This window comes from Engraulis encrasicolus, chromosome 3 (genome assembly GCF_034702125.1).
Source record: "Engraulis encrasicolus isolate BLACKSEA-1 chromosome 3, IST_EnEncr_1.0, whole genome shotgun sequence".
Classification (NCBI taxonomy): Eukaryota; Metazoa; Chordata; class Actinopteri; order Clupeiformes; family Engraulidae; genus Engraulis; species Engraulis encrasicolus.
In genome coordinates this window covers 44,830,865-44,848,546 of record NC_085859.1, presented here as the reverse complement: position 1 = coordinate 44,848,546, position 17,682 = coordinate 44,830,865, and the positions used below count along the sequence as shown (strand labels likewise).

The following is a 17,682-nucleotide window of genomic DNA, read 5'->3' as shown; positions in this document are numbered from 1 at the left end:
TACACAATACATTTGAGATGTGAGATGATGTGCTTCATGGTAACGGTAACACAAGACAGACAACTTCAATATCTTTAACTATTTAATTTTTAAAAGATAACAGTTATCAGCTTAAACAGTAACACAATGAAGAAAGAGAGATGAGGACTAGCAAAATGAAGAGATTAGATGAGGGGAGAGCTTGTGGAGAGGAGAGGGAGGCAAGAGAAGAGATATAGTGCATTCATGTGGTCTTATCTAGTAGATATTATCTAGTTGTGAAGTGGTATTTACAAGTGCGTTGCGTTCATGTGCTATTTTGTTGTTGTTTACAACTTAAAGATGGTGGACCAGAGTGAGACTCTGGCCATTTTTTTTTGTTAATAAAACGATAATAGACTGTTGTTCATCAGCTACAGCAAGCAAATGAATTAGGAAGTCAAAAGGTAAAAATGCTGAATATTTTCTGACAGTCATTTACCATGACTCTCTGAATATACTGAATGCCGGTTTTTGAGTATTTCAACTTAGCGGTTGCTGTAAGATTCGACACGGACACAGAGGGATTGCTTTTATGAACCTTTATGAATCTCAACTTATGTTATCAGCATGGCGTTACATGGCTCCTTTGTTCTAGTCAGCTAACTTGTATATAACAGGTAACTATGGCAACAGCCTGAGATGGTGCGCATGCACCGAACATCAATCCCAATACATAACACCCCTTTCCCCTAGTCCACAAAGTCTCCAAAACGCTGGGGTGGGTGGCGCTCCCTTATTGGGCGCTGTAGGGGGGTGGCAGGGTCAGGCACCACCACAGGGACAGGTGAACCACTTGGCTCGGCGCTCTCGGGTGGTTGTGGAGAGGCAGGTGGGGTTGGTTCGATAGGCTCTGGGGTACTGTCGTCCGGTGATTCCTCAGAACCCTCAGAACCCTGGTCAGCGCCTGCCTGCACTCTGCCACGCAGTTGATCCACATGGCGTTGATGCAGTTGCCCATCTGGTGTCTGTACTCTGTATGAGACAGGGCCGGTGGTATCCATAATGACACCGGGGACCCATTTGTGCGCCCCAGTGTAGCTCCTCATGTAGACAGTCTCTCTAGGTTGAAAACTCCTAACACTGCCTTTATGCTTGTCAGCAATCACCTCTTGTTTGCGATGCATGTCATTTTCGTAATCTGGATGAAGGCGATCAAGAGCAGTGGTAAGTCACCTATTCATGAGCATCTCGGCAGGACTTTTCCCAGTCGCAGAATTAGGCGTGGTGTGCTGTGACAGTAGGAACCTAGCTATACGTGTCTGCCAGTCCCCAGCAGTGATTCTGGACAAGGCCTCCTTGGTTGTCTGGACCATTCGTTCGGCTTGGCCGTTTGAACGAGGGTGGTAGGGCGCTGTGGTCACATGCCTTATGCCATTGCGCCCGGCAAACTCCTTGAATGCTTCAGAAGTAAAGGAGGCTCCATTGTCAGAGACTATGACGTCCGGCAAACCATGGGTTGCGAACAGAAGTCTCAGTGTGCTAATGACAGCAGCGGATGACATAGAACTGACCACGGCTACCTCCAGCCACTTAGAGTGGGAGTCCACAATGATGAGGAAGGTTTTGCCTTGGAATGGACCCGCAAAGTCTATGTGCAATCTAGACCATTTCTTTGTTGTCCACTCCCATGGATGCAGTTGCGCAGTGGGCGGAGCATGGCGGGACTCTTGGCAGACTGTACAGTCTTTGACATTTTTCTCAATGGCGGCATCCATACCTGGCCACCATACGTAACTCCTCCCCAGCTCTTTCATGTGCACAATGCCTGGGTGCGCATCATGTAACATGGCTATCACTCCCTCCCTCGCCAGATCAGGAACAACCACCCGACTTCCCCATAAGAGACAGTCCTTATGCGCTGAAAGCTCATGCCGGCGGTTCAGGAATGGCTTGAAACGGTCATCTGGCACCTCTGTAGGCCAGCCATGAAGGACCCAGCGTAAGACGCGAGACAGAACTGGATCTTTCAGAGTGAGGGCAGCGATTCTGCTTGCATGCAATGGGGCATCCGGCACAGTTTCCAGCAAAAGCACCTCCAAGGGTGGAGGGGTCTCTGACACTGTAGAGGGCAGGGGGAGGCGACTCAGAGCATCAGCATTCGCTAGCTGTTTCCCTGGCCTGTAGTTCAGCTCGTAATCATAGGCTCCAAGAAGCACACTCCAGCGTAGCATGCGAGGGGACAGCATAGAGGGCATGGGCTTAGAGTGGTGCAGCAGGCCTAAGAGGGGCTTGTGGTCAGTAAAAATCTGGAAATGACGACCAGCCAGGTACTGGTGAAATTTCTTGACTGCAAAAATGACAGCCAGCGCCTCTTTATCAATTTGCGCATAATTCCTCTCCGTCGAAGACATCGTTCTAGACGCAAAGCAGATGGGGGCCTCTCGTCCATTTGGCTCAACATGGAATAGAAGCGCCCCCAGACCATAAGGAGAGGCATCGCATGCAATGGCGAGGGGTTTGCTTTCATCGTAGTGGGTTAGCACGCCATCAGCTTGAAGTAGTTGCTTTGCAGCAGCATAAGCCTTTTCATGATCATCAGTCCAACGCCACGTAGAGGACTGGTCCAGGAGACGATGTAGAGGTTCCAACACTGTAGCTTTGTTGGGCAGAAAGCAACTGTAAAAGTTTAGGAGGCCGAGGAAGGATTGCAGTTCGGTTTTGTTCCGGGGTGACGGAGCCTTTTGGATTGCCTCCACCTTTTCACTGGTTGGCCGTACACCGTCCTTGTCCACCCGAAACCCCAGGAACTCAACCTGGCTTGTTGTGAAAATGCTCTTTTCCTTTTGTAGCCGCAGCCCTGCCTCTGTGAACCGTTGCAGTACAGCAGAGAGTCGCACATTGTGCTCATCGATTGTTTTTCCTGCAATGAGGATGTCATCCAAATATGGCTGAACGCCTGGAATGCCAGCAAGAAGGGTATCCATGAAACGCTGGAATATCGACACCGCTGTTGACACTCCAAACTGCAGTCGGCGGGCCCGGAAGAGCCCACGGTGGGTATTGATGGTGAGGAGTTCTGCTGCAGCGTCATCCAGCACGAGCTGCTGGTAAGCTTGTTTGAGGTCCAATTTACTGAAAATCACCCCGCCTGCCAGTCTGGAGAACAGTTCGGCCACAGTAGGAATGGGGTACACATCAGGTTTCACAACTCTGTTAACCGTGCAGCGGTAGTCGCCACAAATCCTCAAACTGCCATCCTTTTTCGCAACTGGTACAATGGGTGTGGCCCACCGGGAAGTGCGCACTGGCTCAAAAACGCCTTGGGCAACCAGCTTATCAAGTTCTTCATCTAACCTGGCCCGGAGAGCAAAGGGCACAGAGCGGGCTTTGAAGAACATTGGGGAAGCTGCAGGATCGATGTCAATGGAGATTGGGGGTGTGCGTGAGGCCCCCATCTCTTGAAACACTTCTGCGTACTCAGTCAGGATTGACTCTATGGATTGACTGTGTACGTGATGTACACCCATCATGGATATGCCTAAAGCATCAAACCAGTCTCGGCCCATAAGGCTTGTCCCCTGTCCTTGCACAATGAGCAGGGGCAATGTGAGTTCACGGCCTTGATAATGCACTTTTGCAAAAATCTTCCCTCTAACTCGCAGCTCTGCCTGTGACCACTGCTTAAGCACACTGCTATCTTTGTGTATTGGAGGGGGTTGATCTGGCCACAGGGTGTCATAGGTGTGCTCACTGATCAAAGAGCATGCTGCTCCAGAATCCACCTCCATCACATGTGTTTTGTTGTTTAACATCACAGTAGCATGATATGGCTGTTTCCTTGTTGCACTTGCCTGCCCGCCCATGGTATATATTTGGTACTCTTGCGGTTCCTCTGATTGTGTGACAATGTGTGCATCCTGTGTGGGTTGTGCTGCTGCTCCTGAAGAGTCAGTGCCATCCTTGGCTTTCTTTAGGCAAACACGAGCAATATGCCCCCTCTTCTTACAGTAATGACATACAGCTGTGATAAATTTGCATGCACGAGAGTCATGCATCCCCCCACAACGGAAACACGGACGACTTTGAGTCTCTGTTTGTTTCGCTTTCGCCGATGTGTGATGAACATCAGCTGTTTGGGCAGCATTGGCACGTTCGGATTTAAGAATGCGAGCATTGGAAGCGGCTGTCTCGGCAGCAAGGGCTTTTTCCTCCGCCCCTTTGAACGTGAGCTCTGGCTCAGCAAGCAGACGACGCTGCAGGGACTCATCTAGCACCCCACAGACAATTCTATCACGCAGCATTGCTTCTAGTTGTGCCCCAAAAGCACAGTGGACTGACAGTTTTCGTAACTCTGCTATGTAATTGGCGATGCTTTGGCCTGGCTTCTGCTTGCAATTGTGAAACTGAAAGCGTTGCACTATCTCGGATGGCGCGGGGCCGTAGTGGCGTTGTAAGGCTTTTTTAATGTCTTTGTACGCACTGTCAGAGGGGCGAGTGGGTGCTAACACAGAGCGCAGTGTTGAATAAGTCGCGGCTCCACACACACTAAGCAGCACGGCTCGTTTCTTGCCATCCCCCTCTATCTTATTTGCATCAAAAAAACATTCCAATCGCTCAAGATATTCATCAATGCAGTGTCCAGAGTCCTCGTTAAACTCTTCTATCCGACCTAGCGTGGTCATGTTGCAGACTTGTACTACTCACTGACACCGTACGGGACTTGCTTGAGTGAGAGAAAGTTTCCAACTGTCGGTAGCCAGACGATGGAAATCATATAACAGGTAACTAAGGCAACAGCCTGAGATGGTGCGCATGCACCGAACATCAATCCCAATACATAACAGTTGCCATGGTGAGAGTAGAGCCAGCTGTTGTGTACGTCATCAGCTCGTAAAGTCGTTAATCAAAATTTTCTACAAGGGCCGGTGGCGTTCATGTGTGCTTCGGATGTCAGTGTTTGGTATTTACGTAATTACCACATGAACGCACAATTAGGAACTGTACTGCATTTAAAAGATATTTTCTACTGGGCAGCAGCAGTGAGCCCGTAGGCTACTTTTGAGCTCAGCCACTTTGCACTGTAGTTCAGGATCTCCCCAAAATATTTTTATTATAATAAAAATATAGGTATTGAGGGTCTGTATATTGTAATAGTGATCTAAAGTGAAAGCTGTAGAAACTGCATGATGACTTCTGTTCAGCTATGAAAATACTCCGGGTGTCGGCGGGCGTTATGGGAGAGAGGTGGCCGGACGTTCACGGCCTCTATGGGAGCTAAAGGGTTAAAGGAACTTTTCTGACGATGATGGTCCTTTTTTTAAGGGTAAACTGCCTTCATGATGCTACCTGTGAGGAAACAAATAAAAAAGCACAGTTTAAACATTAATTTTGTTATTTGTAGGCTACTGCCAAAAGGTAGATTAAGCTTACACTAAGCGCAAAACATTCCCCTCCATTTGAGCCATTGCAAGCACAGAGCAAAATAGCAGAAATCGCTAGTTAGCATGCTAGTTAACGAAATTTGCTAAGCAATATTGTTCTCTACAACTAATAGAGTACTCAAACACCCACTTGCATAGAGACATACAACTGCTTAGGTGGACAAGTAATGTTAACCCTCAGAATTCACTCTGACACAATTTGTAAACAACAGCACCATAACTGAAAGTCCAACCCAAGTTTTTTTTTTTTGAAAACTAGACATCTCAACCATAATTTTGATACCTCATATGTGTGGGTATCTGCTGTACAACTAACAGTGACATTGTTTTTTTGTTTTTTTTCAAAACGTTTTTAATATAGGCCTATATATATATTGTAGCGTTACCCTAAGAAATACAGAGTCAAAGGTACCGTTTCTTTGGGTTTATTCAACGAGACAGTAACACATACACCGAGCCATAAACCTGCAGCTTATCTCCAGCCCGGCATTTACCAACTGACCCATAAGAACTCATAAGAACACTTTAAAACACATAAAAGTTCCACAACAGTCCCGCGCGACCATTCTGTCCTCCACATACTTGACAGCTGTGTCCCTTGGTCGCTACATTATCCCCACCTGTCAAAGTTCCTCGCCCCGAGGGAACAACAATTTAAACACATAACATCAGAACAACATTAAAAACGCATGAGCTTAGTAGTCCACAACTTAATACCGCACAAAGTCCTTCAAGCTAGCAGGCGGTCTCCTCCGCCTCCGTGGCCTAGTCCGGGAGACCGGGGGTGCGTTTCCCCCTGCACTAGGGGAGGAGAGTGTGAAGGGTGTCCGGGGGGTATGTGCAGGTGGATACCCACATATGTCTCTGTCATTACCCCTGGGTGGTGGCTGGGTTGCATTGAACTGTGTGGGTGTGTCCTGTGTGAGGTAGGGGAAGGGGGGACTGTGTGTGGGGGTGTCTGCCTGCATGTCTGCGTAATCAGGTGTGGCTAGTGGTCGTGGGGTCATGGTGCGTGTGGGGGAGTGTTGTGTGGGGGGGGAGGAGGGGGAATTTAGGGTGGGTGTGGCAGAAGGGGTCTGTCGGCGCCCAGGTGGGAATGAGGGTGTAGCCTCACCCCGATAGGGAGCAAGCCTATCCCGGTGGACCGCTACCCGAATACGGTACACCACCTCCCCAAGTCGCTCCAGCACTCGACAGGGGCCCACCCATTCGCTGTCCAGCTTAGGGCAACGTCCCTTCTTTCGCTGCGGGCTGTAGAGCCAGACCAGCTCACCTACCTCCAGCTCTCGGCCCCTGTGATGCAGATCGTAGTTTCTCCTCTGCCGCACCCCTGCGCTCCGCAGGTGATCGCGTGCAAAGGCGTGCGCTGTCTCTATGCGGTCTTGTAACCTCCTGGCATATTCGGGTCCCGGGGGAAATGCTGGGGTGTCGGGTGGGAGCCCAAAGGCCATCGTTGCTGGGGTGCTGATTTCCCTTCCCAGCATCAGGAGGGCGGGGGTGCAGTTGGTGGACTCCTGCACCGCGGAGCGACAGGCCATCAGGACAAGGGGAAGGTGTTTATCCCAGTCTCTCTGGTGTTTGGTGGTGATGATGGCTAGTTGTTCGATGAGTGTGCGGTTAAACCGCTCTACTAGGCCATCACTCTGTGGGTGCAGGGGTGTGGTGCGTGTTTTGGTGATGCCTAGCTTGCTACACAAGGCAGCAAACACCTGCGACTCAAAGTTGCGTCCCTGGTCGCTGTGAAGACGCTCTGGTGTACCGAAGCGGCAGACCATCCCCTCGAGCAGGGCGTCAGCCACAGTCTCTGCTCCCTGGTCAGGGAGGGCGTACGCCTCCGGCCATTTTGTAAAGTAGTCCATGGCCGCGAGGACGTATCTGTTGCCGCTATCGGTGAGTGGGAGGGGGCCAACGATGTCTACTGCCACTCTCTCCATGGGTGCGCCTACTGGGAACTGCTGGAGGGGTGCATGAGAACGGTCGGACGGGCCTTTCTTGGCTGTGCAGCCGTCACACCGCCTGCAGAAGTCCTTCACGTCCCTCCTAGACTGGCCCCAGTGGAAGCTCTGCCTAAGCCTCTCGAATGTCTTCTTGACACCGAAGTGGCCCGACCCTGTCGCCCCATGCATCGCTTGCAGCACGCGCTCCGTCTCTGTTTTCGGGACCACCACCTGCCATTTCAGCTCACGTGTCGCTGGGTCTTTCCAGGCCCGGTACAGCACTCCACTCACCAGGCGCAGGGCGTCGAACTTCCCCCACAGGCCTTTTGCTGCTTTTGATAGTGGTGCTACTTCCTCCCACGGTGGACGCCTCTGCTCCTCCACCCACCGCATCGCGGGCTGTATGTCTGGGTCTGCCTGTTGTTGTTGTCTCCAGTGTGAGGGCGAGCACTGGACCAGTTCGTGGCACACCACCACTTCCGCCTGGTTGACAATGGCGTCCTCCTGTGCCTGCAGCTCTCGGTCCCGCTTCTCCTTCCGCTCGCAGTGGCGACATCCGTCCTTTGCACAGGGCCGTCGGGAGAGGCCGTCAGCGTTGCCATGGCTGGCCCCTGCCCGATGCACCACCCGGAAGTCGTAAGCCTGCAGCTCCTCTATCCAGCGTGCCACCTGCCCCTCTGGCTCTTTAAAGGACATGAGCCACTGGAGGGCGGAGTGATCTGTCCGAACTGTGAATGGAAGCCCACAGAGGTAGTACTTGAAGTGGCGGAGGGAGAGCACTACAGCCAAGAGTTCTCTGCGTGTGACGCAGTACCTGCGTTCGTGCTTGTTAAATGTCCTGCTGTAGTACGCCACCACTTTCTCACCCTCTGGGCCCACCTGGGAGAGCACTCCACCCACGCCCTGGCCGCTTGCGTCACAGTCCAAAATGAAAGGGAGGGAGGGGTCAGCAGGGGCTAAGACAGGGGCTTCCACTAGTGCTTTCTGCAGAGATGTAAATGCTGCCTGACACTCCCCACTCCACTCGAACTCTTGCCCTTGGCGCAGCAGTTTGAAAAGAGGTGCAGCTACACAGGAGAAGCCTCTCACAAACTTCCTGTAGTAGGAGGCAAGTCCCAGGAAGCTTTTCAGCTGGTGTTGGTCTGTGGGTGTGGGCCAGTCTGTCACTGCCTGTACCTTCTCTTCCATGGTTCCAATTCCCTCCCCGCCCAGCTGATGTCCCAAGAATATCACCTCTCGCCGCATGAACCGACACTTGTCAGGGTGGAGCTTGAGGCCAGCGGCTGCCACCCGCTGCAGGACGTGCCGTAGTGAGTGGAGGGAGCTCTGGAAGGTGGGGCCATGGGACAAGATGTCATCCAGGTACACCACGCACTCGCTCCGTGGGACCCCGGACAGCACCCTATCCATGAGCCTCTCGAATGTTGCTGGTGAGTTACAGAGGCCAAAAGGGAGGACTTTAAACTGCCAGAGTCCATGGGCAGTAATGAATGCACTTTTTGGCCTAGCAGAGGGGGAAAGGGGGACTTGCCAGTAACCGGATCTCAGGTCTAGGGATGAGAACCAGCTTGAGCCAGCCACCTGGTCTAGGGTTTCGTCCACTCGGGGCAGGGGGTAAGCGTCCTTCCTGGTGACTGCGTTGATCCGCCTGTAGTCTACGCAGAACCTCCATCGTCCGTTCTTCTTCGGGACCATGACCACAGGGGAGGCCCACGGGCTGTCCGACGGCTCCACGATGTCTGCTCGCAGCATCTCAGACAGCTCTCGATCAGCCGCCTCCTGCCGCGCTAGTGAGAGGCGTCGAGGGCGTTGTCTGATGGGTGGGCTGTCCCCTGTGTTGATGTCATGCTGCACTAAGTGTGTGCGGCCAACGTCCTCCTCGCCCAGCGCAAAGATGTCCTTGAACTCAAGCAGTAGCTGCCACAGCTCTTCGCCCTGCTGGGGGTCCAGGTCGGCACAGTTCTCCCGCCAGATGTCCCGCACAGCAGAGATGACACTCCCCTCCTCCGACCGGGGGCGCTGGACCTGGAGTATGGTTGGGTCCTGGCTCTCACGGGGCATTGTCATTTGCTGTGCTGGGGCCAATGTGACTGAAGGGCTGGGCGGGGCGGGGTTGGGGGTTGGGCCGCAGGACTGGGACAGCGTCATTGAGGTCTGCAGGGGCTGGTGAGCAGCATTGACCCAAGTCGTGGGAGTGGCAACCTCGCTGTTGGGTAGGGCCACGGTCACCGATGCTGAAGGCGCCACTGCACTGGAAAAGGGGAATGGGGTGGGGGCTGGGTTTGGGGTCCGCACAGCCTCCCCTATACGGACCCCACGCCGTTTCCCGGGGAATGCAGTGCTTTGGGGCACTGCCGGAGGAGGTGGCCCGGCTGGCCACACCCCCAGCACACCTTAGGCCCTGTGCGCGTATTCCGTGCCGTCTGCAACGACACGGCCCGTAGCAGCTCTGTGACCTCTGCTGCCCACGCTGGCCTGTCTGGTGCCACGTCAACCCCCATCGCGGACCTGGCTGTAGGGCTGGCTTCACCGCGCCTGCCCTCTCCGGACACGCCCCACACAATCTCCCTCTCCACTGCCAGCTCCAGAGCACCCTGCAGAGAACGTGGGTGTTCTAGTTGTACCTGTACACGTAGCTCAGTGGGGGATAGGGCCCTGATGAACTGGTCCCGCGCCAGCTCACTCTGCACCTCCGGGGGCATGTGAGAGTATGCCCGCCGTGTAAGGCTCTCAATGTCATTAGCTAAGATCCGCAGTGGCTCCCCTGGTCGTCGGGACCGGTTGCTGAGTTCATTTTTAATCAGGCCAGGCTGTATACACTGTCCAAAACGTCTGTTCAGCGCCCCAACCAAAGCGTCATAATCTTGCCTATCCTCTGGACTAAGCAGAAGCAGGCATTGTAAGGCATCACCTACGAGACACAGGGCTAAATGGAGGGCTTGTTCTTGTTTAGTCCATCCCCTAGCCCGCGCTAATAGTTCAAATTGTGCATGGAAAGCCTCCCACTCCGATGTACCTGCATATTTCGGTGTCTTCAGCTGCGCTGCAGTCGCCGCGATGTTAAGGGCGCCGCCATCTTTGTTTACATTCTGGTCTGCAGCAGGAAGGCAGGAAGGGGACTCGGTCTCCACGGCAACCGATGTATTCGCTTTGGCTCGCGATGAAGACGAGTTTCCGAAGCCTGCCTCAGCTGCCATCCTCTCCACCGTTTCCCGGAGTCTGCTTACCTCACCCCCCAACCGCCACTGCTCCCTTAAATGTCCGAAGGTAAATTCCTCCCCACCTTCCGACGTGTCCTCCACTTTCGTAGACATGTTCGGTTTCGAAAACATCTTCCGAACTCCGCGGTAGCCTAACCTAACTGTACAGCTAGCTAAAACAAAACAACAAAACGCAGGGATCGAGGGATGATGCTCTTAGCGTTATGTCAGGTAACTGTAGCCTACCTTCGTTGCTTTCCTGTTATTTTTTTTTTTACTTCTGACACCAGTGTAGCGTTACCCTAAGAAATACCGAGTCAAAGGTACCGTTTCTTTGGGTTTATTCAACGAGACAGTAACACATACACCGAGCCATAAACCTGCAGCTTATCTCCAGCCCGGCATTTTCCAACTGACTCATCAGAACTCATAAGAACACTTAAAAGCACCCAACAGTTCCACAACAGTCCCGCGCCACCATTCTGTACTCCATACTTGACAGCTGTGTGTCCCTTGGTCGCTACAATATTTTATTTTATTTTACCTTGACCAGAATACTGTTGAAATGACACAACGTTGAAATCGCGGTAAAATACAGCTCAGTCATACTCATTACTCTCCGTCAAAACAACCGAAAACGGCCAGCAGGAAACACAATTAACTTTGTAACTCTTTTTCACTAGTTTTAGAAATCTATGATTTCTTAATTACAGGGGTAATACCAAAGATTCTCTATTCTAATTAGCATCGTCTCTGATAATTCAAATATTCCAGGAAGTGGTTAATCGACCGGATGTTGTTTTGTGATCAGTGATGCGTTTCCAGGGGACGTTCTTTGAGGGGACACATTAAACTTTGAGGAAGTAGTGTCAAAGAAACTGGATGTAACCAAGAAGCATCATTTTGTTTCCTTTCCGGTATCCACTTTATGTCGGGTGAACGCCCCTTTAGGAGACCTTCGGTTAGGAGACCTTCGGAGTCCTGAGGTTGAGAATAAATCAAGTCCCCTTAGCGCTGTAGATGGCGGTAGCGCACGTCTTGAGCAAACACCTCAAAAATAGAAGAAGAAGGAGGGGACAACGCCCCCTTAGGAGACCCAACTTGAGCCCACGCGTTTGCATTGAGTGGGCGTGGTTTGCGTTATCTTCCTCTTATCCAATATTTTTGGTAGTGTCTTGTTCAGTGTTCACGGTTTATATTGCTGAAGGACAATTACAAGTCTAAACGGAGAAGAGTCGTCATTGTGTTTTCGCGGACGTCATTGTGTTTTCGCGGACGTATTGGTATGTGGATGTTGACAGTGTCGGAAGTATTAATCAAAGTTGACACGAGAAGTTGGAGCGAATGCGAGAAGAGCATGTGATGAGCTGAGTTGCCTGCCTGCCTGCTGCTGCTGCCTACTGCCTACTCCTGCTGCTGCCGCTGCTGCATCCAAGTAAGTTTGGCTGCTAAAATGTTTTGATATTCACTGAACAGACAAGCAATTGCCTGCATAGTCCTTTCTTATTTGAAAGATAAATCCCTGTCGCTTGCAAGATACACAATCTCATGCCCATCGTGCATAGCTAATTCATTGCATTGGGGAGAGGTGGACGCCGGATGTAAACAAACTGAGAGGAGGTGTCACGTTGAGTAGCTTTGCAGATGTAGGCAAAGAGATTGGCACAAAACTAACGGCGTTGGACTACCATAAATGTAAGTTAGTTTCTTTTCTGAGGTCTTTGTAGTGAGTCATGTTGTTTTTTGTATGTTTAGATGAGGTAAGCTTAAGCCTACTGATAGTCAGGTTCATTACGTTTGGATCTGAACCTTTCGCTGGATTTTTATGGGGATTTGGAAAACTATACATTTTTGAAAAGTATATTGTATAAGCAATCAGAAAAACCATGTTTCCATTTGCACAAATGTCTGCATGGCGGCCATCTTGGATTTTTCAAAATGGCTTCCGAAAAACCATAATTTTGCAATATCTCAGCTTCTGAATGAGCTAAAACATTGATTCAAACTGCTAAACCTATATTTTCAGGGTCACTGAATCTACTGGTGGTAGTTTTAATGTTCTCAGACAGTTTGTTACCATGTTAATTTATTTGAACTGGTGATTTACTGTATAGTATCTACAAGTAGATGCATGTCTGTCAAGCCCACCATACAAAACATCCCAGCTAGAATGTGCAAAACAGTTTACGTGTCCAGCATTGTGCTGTATATATCCAGGCTTGCTTGTGCAAAGCTCATACCAGCTACATTGTATCCAGTAAACAGGAGCAGTGCCATGTAGTGAATATATTGAATGTCAACAGGCGTTACATTTTTGCCTTTTGCCTTCCTTCAGCATGCATGTATTTTCTGTATGATGATCCTGAAATCTGACTGCAAGACACAGTTACAAATCAAGTAATAAATTGGTGTTATTAATATTGTTAATGCACATACTGTCATTAACTGGTGTTGGTGATGGTGGTGTGTAACGGTGAGGGTTCTGTTTGCTGTTTGTTCTGGTTATAATCATGGATGAAGAGCATTGAGGTGAACAAGAGGCATTATCAAGCATGAGCTCATTAACTGGAAGCTGTGTGTTTTATGCCAGTCTGACGATGCCAAAAGGTGGTTCTGGTCCAGAATCCAAGATTAGACGCCGATGGACATGTACTGGAAGTAGTTCAAGAGGGGGCCAGTCTGAGTGAAGGGGGCTATGTTAAAATGAAAAGATGACTGCAGAACTGCACTAGACAGGCCACAACCTCCCAGTGATGCAGCACCTTCTGCACTGCTTCTAGGCAAGGGCCAAGAGAAATGTTTAATATTGTTTCTGATCTCAAAAAAATCGGGAACTCCACTCACTTGGTCGGACAACAGTCAACCAGTAGCAAACCTAAGGAGGCAGATCAACCATGCCGTTTGGGAAATGTTAATTGTTATGGACTTGGTCAGACCAAGTCTCAAAAAAATGACTGAAAAATGACTGACCCAGGCACCTCAGCATCTGATTCTTCTCCACTATCCACAAGATTTCGTACGAGTCCACTCGATAAGAAACCATGCTTCTTCTACCAAAAGGACGATAGTGAACTGCTTTATCAGGTCAAAACTGCAAATGGCAGTAAAACTCTAAAGGCTGCTGTAAAGTCCCAGAATCCCACCCTGAAAACAAGAATGACCACCAGCATCTCAGCAGATGATGCACATTCAATTGCTGTCCAATATCACAAAGATTGCATTCAGTAGAAAGTGGCTGAAAAAGAGAATCCTCACAGTCTTGCCATAACTGAAATCTGTCTGTTCTAAATGACCTAAAGAAGTCAAAAGTCCTATCCAGAAGCATGTGAAGAAGACATGGTTCATGCTGCAATGACAACTGATGAATATTATAACATGAGAAGTGTGATGGAGTGACCATCACTAGGGTTGTGGGTGTGTTCTGACTAACATGCCAACGAGCCTGGCTCTTTGGTGTAGCGGTCAGAGCCCCAGTTTACTACTCCAGAAGGTCTGGGTTCAAGTCCCAGCTGGGCAACTCTACTCCCCTTCACTACAAATGGTGTCAGAAGTGGGATGGTACCGTGAGGCCATCGGAAGTGTACCCATTGTGTGTGTGCCGTAATTCCATGTGAGGGACCCCAAGGATTGGTGTCCCCGGTGTGAGGGACCCCAGTGATGGGTGAAGCATTGATGACGGGGCACACTGGATGGGAGAAGCATGATGGGCAGTTGTGTGAGGGACACCATAAGTGTGTGGACCGCACGGGTGTGCTTCCCAAAGGGGAAGGCAGTGTGATGGAGTGACCATCACTAGGGTTGTGGGTGTGTTCTGACTAACATGCCAACGAGCCTGGCTCTTTGGTGTAGCGGTCAGAACCCCTGTTTACTACTCCAGAAGGTCTGGGTTCAAGTCCCAGCTGGGCAACTCTACTCCCCTTCGATACAGAAAACAATTTACAAAGCAGCAAAGGTGACAAGGACAAACATTGCAACCTTCACCAAGACAGGCCAGGGAACAGATGCCATACAAGTATCCAGCAACATCAATGATGTCCCAGCTGAATTGTACAGACTAGCAAGGGTGTGTCTCTCTTTCGGCCACTTTCTACTGAATGCAAGTTCATGATTCTCCAAGGCTTCTGAATCAAGCATGTTGACATACATTTTTTTCAATGATGTCCATGCTTTGTTTTGTGTTTCCACATCAATACAGTTGATCAGCTCAAGCAGACATGTTAACGTCAAGGCTTCTTTGAGAGTTGTATTTCTGTCAGGCCTGAGTCTCGCCGTACATGACACATGTTTTGTCCCACAATCTTTGTGATATCATACATCAATTGCATGTGCATCATATGCTGAGATGCTGGTGTTCAGTCTAGTTTTGAGTGTGAGATTCTGGGACTGTTCCAAAGCAGCCTTTGGAGATTTTCCGGCATTTGCAGTTCTGACCAGATAAAGTAGTTCACCATCGGCCTTTTGGCAGATGGAGCTTTGTTTCTTGACGAGTAGAGTGGAGAAGAATTAGATGTTGAGGGGCCTGGGTCATCCATTTCTGTTCATCCTCTCTTCTTGCCACGCTTCTTGGCTGTGCACCGTCCTGTAGAAATGATGTGCATGTTGGTTGCTTGCATGCTGTATTTGAACCTTGTTGGTTGCACCTGAGTGACAGGAGAGATCCTAGACTGCTTTCTGTGTAACTGGTGTCTCAGCTGTGCAGTTCTGCAGTCGTCTTTGGATTTAACATGGTCCCAATCACTCAGACTGACCCTCTCTTGAACTACTTCTCGTACATGTCCATTAGTGTCTAATCTTGGATTCTGGACCAGAACCACCGTCTTGGCATCATCAGACTGGCATAGAATACACAGCTTCCAGTTAATGAGCTCATGGGCTTGACATGTCTCTTGTTCACCTCGATGTTCTTCACCCATGAATATAACCAGAACAAACAGCAAACAGAACAGTTACACTAAAGCACACTCACCAACACCAGTTAATGACATGCTCGTATGTGCATTAATAATATTAATAACACCAATTGATTTGTCACTCTGTCTTGCAGTCAGTTTCCAGTATTATCATACAGAAAATGCATGCATGCTGAAGGATTCCCCCAAATGAAAAAATTGAACACCTGTTGACACTCAAAACATTCACTATGTGGCGCTGCTCCTGTATACTGGATACAATGTAGCTGTGAGATTTGCACAGGCAAGCCTGTAAATGTACAGCAAAATGGTGGACATGTAAACTGTACCAGTTTTGCACATTCAAGCTGGGATGTTTTAAATGGTGGGCCATCTACTCATAAATACTATAAATCAATAGTTCAAATAAATTGGTGTGGTAACAAAATGTCTGACAACAATAAAACTAACACCATTAGATTCAAAATGTTGGTTAAGCAGTTAAAATCAATGTTCTAACTTATTCAGAAGCTGAGAAATGACAAAATATAGGTTTTTCGGACGCCATTTTGAAAAATCCAAGATGGCCGCCACCTGTGCAAATGGAAACATTGTTTTTCTGATTGCTTATACTATCTACTTTTCAAAAATGTATAGTTTTCCAAATCCCCATAAAAATCCAGCAAAAATACATAATGAACTTGACTATGACTTCTGAAATGACTGCATGAATGATTTGTCCCAAGCTTTCTTACAGTAGGCTACTGACCTCAGAAATAATGAATGGCGTTGTGAACCTGCTGATGTATTTATTTGCACTCATGTAGTAATTTACTGTCATGAAAGCTAAATTGTGACTTGACTTTTTCCTCTCTCAGTTGTTGGCTCATGACAGATTTATTTGATAAGTGGAAGTGCCCGCTGATGCAGACCCAGTGTAAGTATACATGCTGGCATTGTTTTTGTGACATTTAATCTCATCTAAATCATCATGTTTTTGAACAGTGTTGGGTAGCCAGCCACCCATGCATGTTGACACAGCCAGCAGCGGGCACCCATGGCACATGGGGATGGACCCAGGAGTGGAGGATGACCCAATAGGGTGAGTTAGTGAGCTAATGTCATACACATGTAATTGTTTTAGGTGTATGGGAAATAATTAAATGTTTGTTTACATTGAACAGATGAACGTTCAGCCCACTCACTGTTGACACCAGTGACACAGTATTGACCAGATCTCCTGGAAGTGCCCCCTGACGCAGACCCAGTGTAAGTATGCATGCTGGCACTGTTTCGTTTATTTAGGCTATGTAGGGCTTGACACAGTATTTGCTTTTAGTGATATGTAATAAATATTTTGTCTGCTATTAAAGGGACAGTTTGGTCAATTTCAACATGCAGTTGTAATGCTCACACTACCCTTGACTTGTCAGTACCAGTCAGAGATTTTTTTTTCTTCTTCTTCAGCCGTTTCCGAGATCCTGGTCATTGTAATGGGGGCAGCTCTTTGTTTACATTTCAAAAAAACATTTTTATTTATTCCCAAAAACATCCAAAAGGTTATAAAACATCAGCAGACAACTAGCAAACAGCAGTACCTTTTGGGAAAATATTTGGAGTTGGCCTATGTTTCATTTTTTAAAAATGTAAACAAACGCTGCCCCCATTAGAATTGCTCATATCTCGGAAAGGGCTGAGCCGAAAAATGTGGCATCACCAGGTACTGACAAGTCAAGGGTAGCGTGTGCAATACAACTGCATGTTGAAATTGACCAAACTGTCCCTTTAAATCTCATCTAAATCTCATCATGTTTTTGAACAGTGTTGGGTAGCCACCCATGCACGTTGACACAGCCAGCACCGAGCACCCAGGGGGATAGAACCAGGAATGGAGGATGGTCCAATAGGGTGAGTTGCTGAGCCAATATCAGAAACATGTAGACTATACCCTACCCTCATATGTAAACCTTCGCTAGTCTGTTTCTCCCTTAATATTGGTGTCAGATTCGCACAAATGCAGTTCTGGGGTGCTACCTTGCTACTAATCAGGCACAGCAAGTATGATTTGAAATCCGTGTCGGTCAGTGTTAATTTTGAGAGGAATTTTTAATTTAGTTTTAGTTTTAGTCTCTTGACGAAAATGCAATTTTAGTTTTAGTCACAATTTAGTCATCTAAATCATTTTTGTCTTAGTCTAGTTTTAGCTGACTAAAATTCATACAATTTTAGTCGACGAAATCTAAAATAATTTTAG

At 48.8% G+C, this 17,682-nt stretch overlaps 1 long non-coding RNA gene and 1 pseudogene across 1 annotated transcript; one reads left to right on the top strand and one right to left on the bottom strand.

Moving 5' to 3' along the window:
• Positions 1–710: 710 nt before the first annotated feature.
• On the bottom strand, positions 711–4,670 carry LOC134445060 (uncharacterized protein K02A2.6-like; annotated as a pseudogene).
• An 11,549-nt stretch (positions 4,671–16,219) lies between these two features.
• On the top strand, positions 16,220–17,326 carry LOC134446204 (uncharacterized). The gene is made up of 3 exons (XR_010034387.1): positions 16,220–16,530; positions 16,613–16,697; positions 17,251–17,326. It is a non-coding gene; the product is annotated as an uncharacterized LOC134446204 (long non-coding RNA).
• The last annotated feature ends 356 nt before the right edge of the window (positions 17,327–17,682 follow it).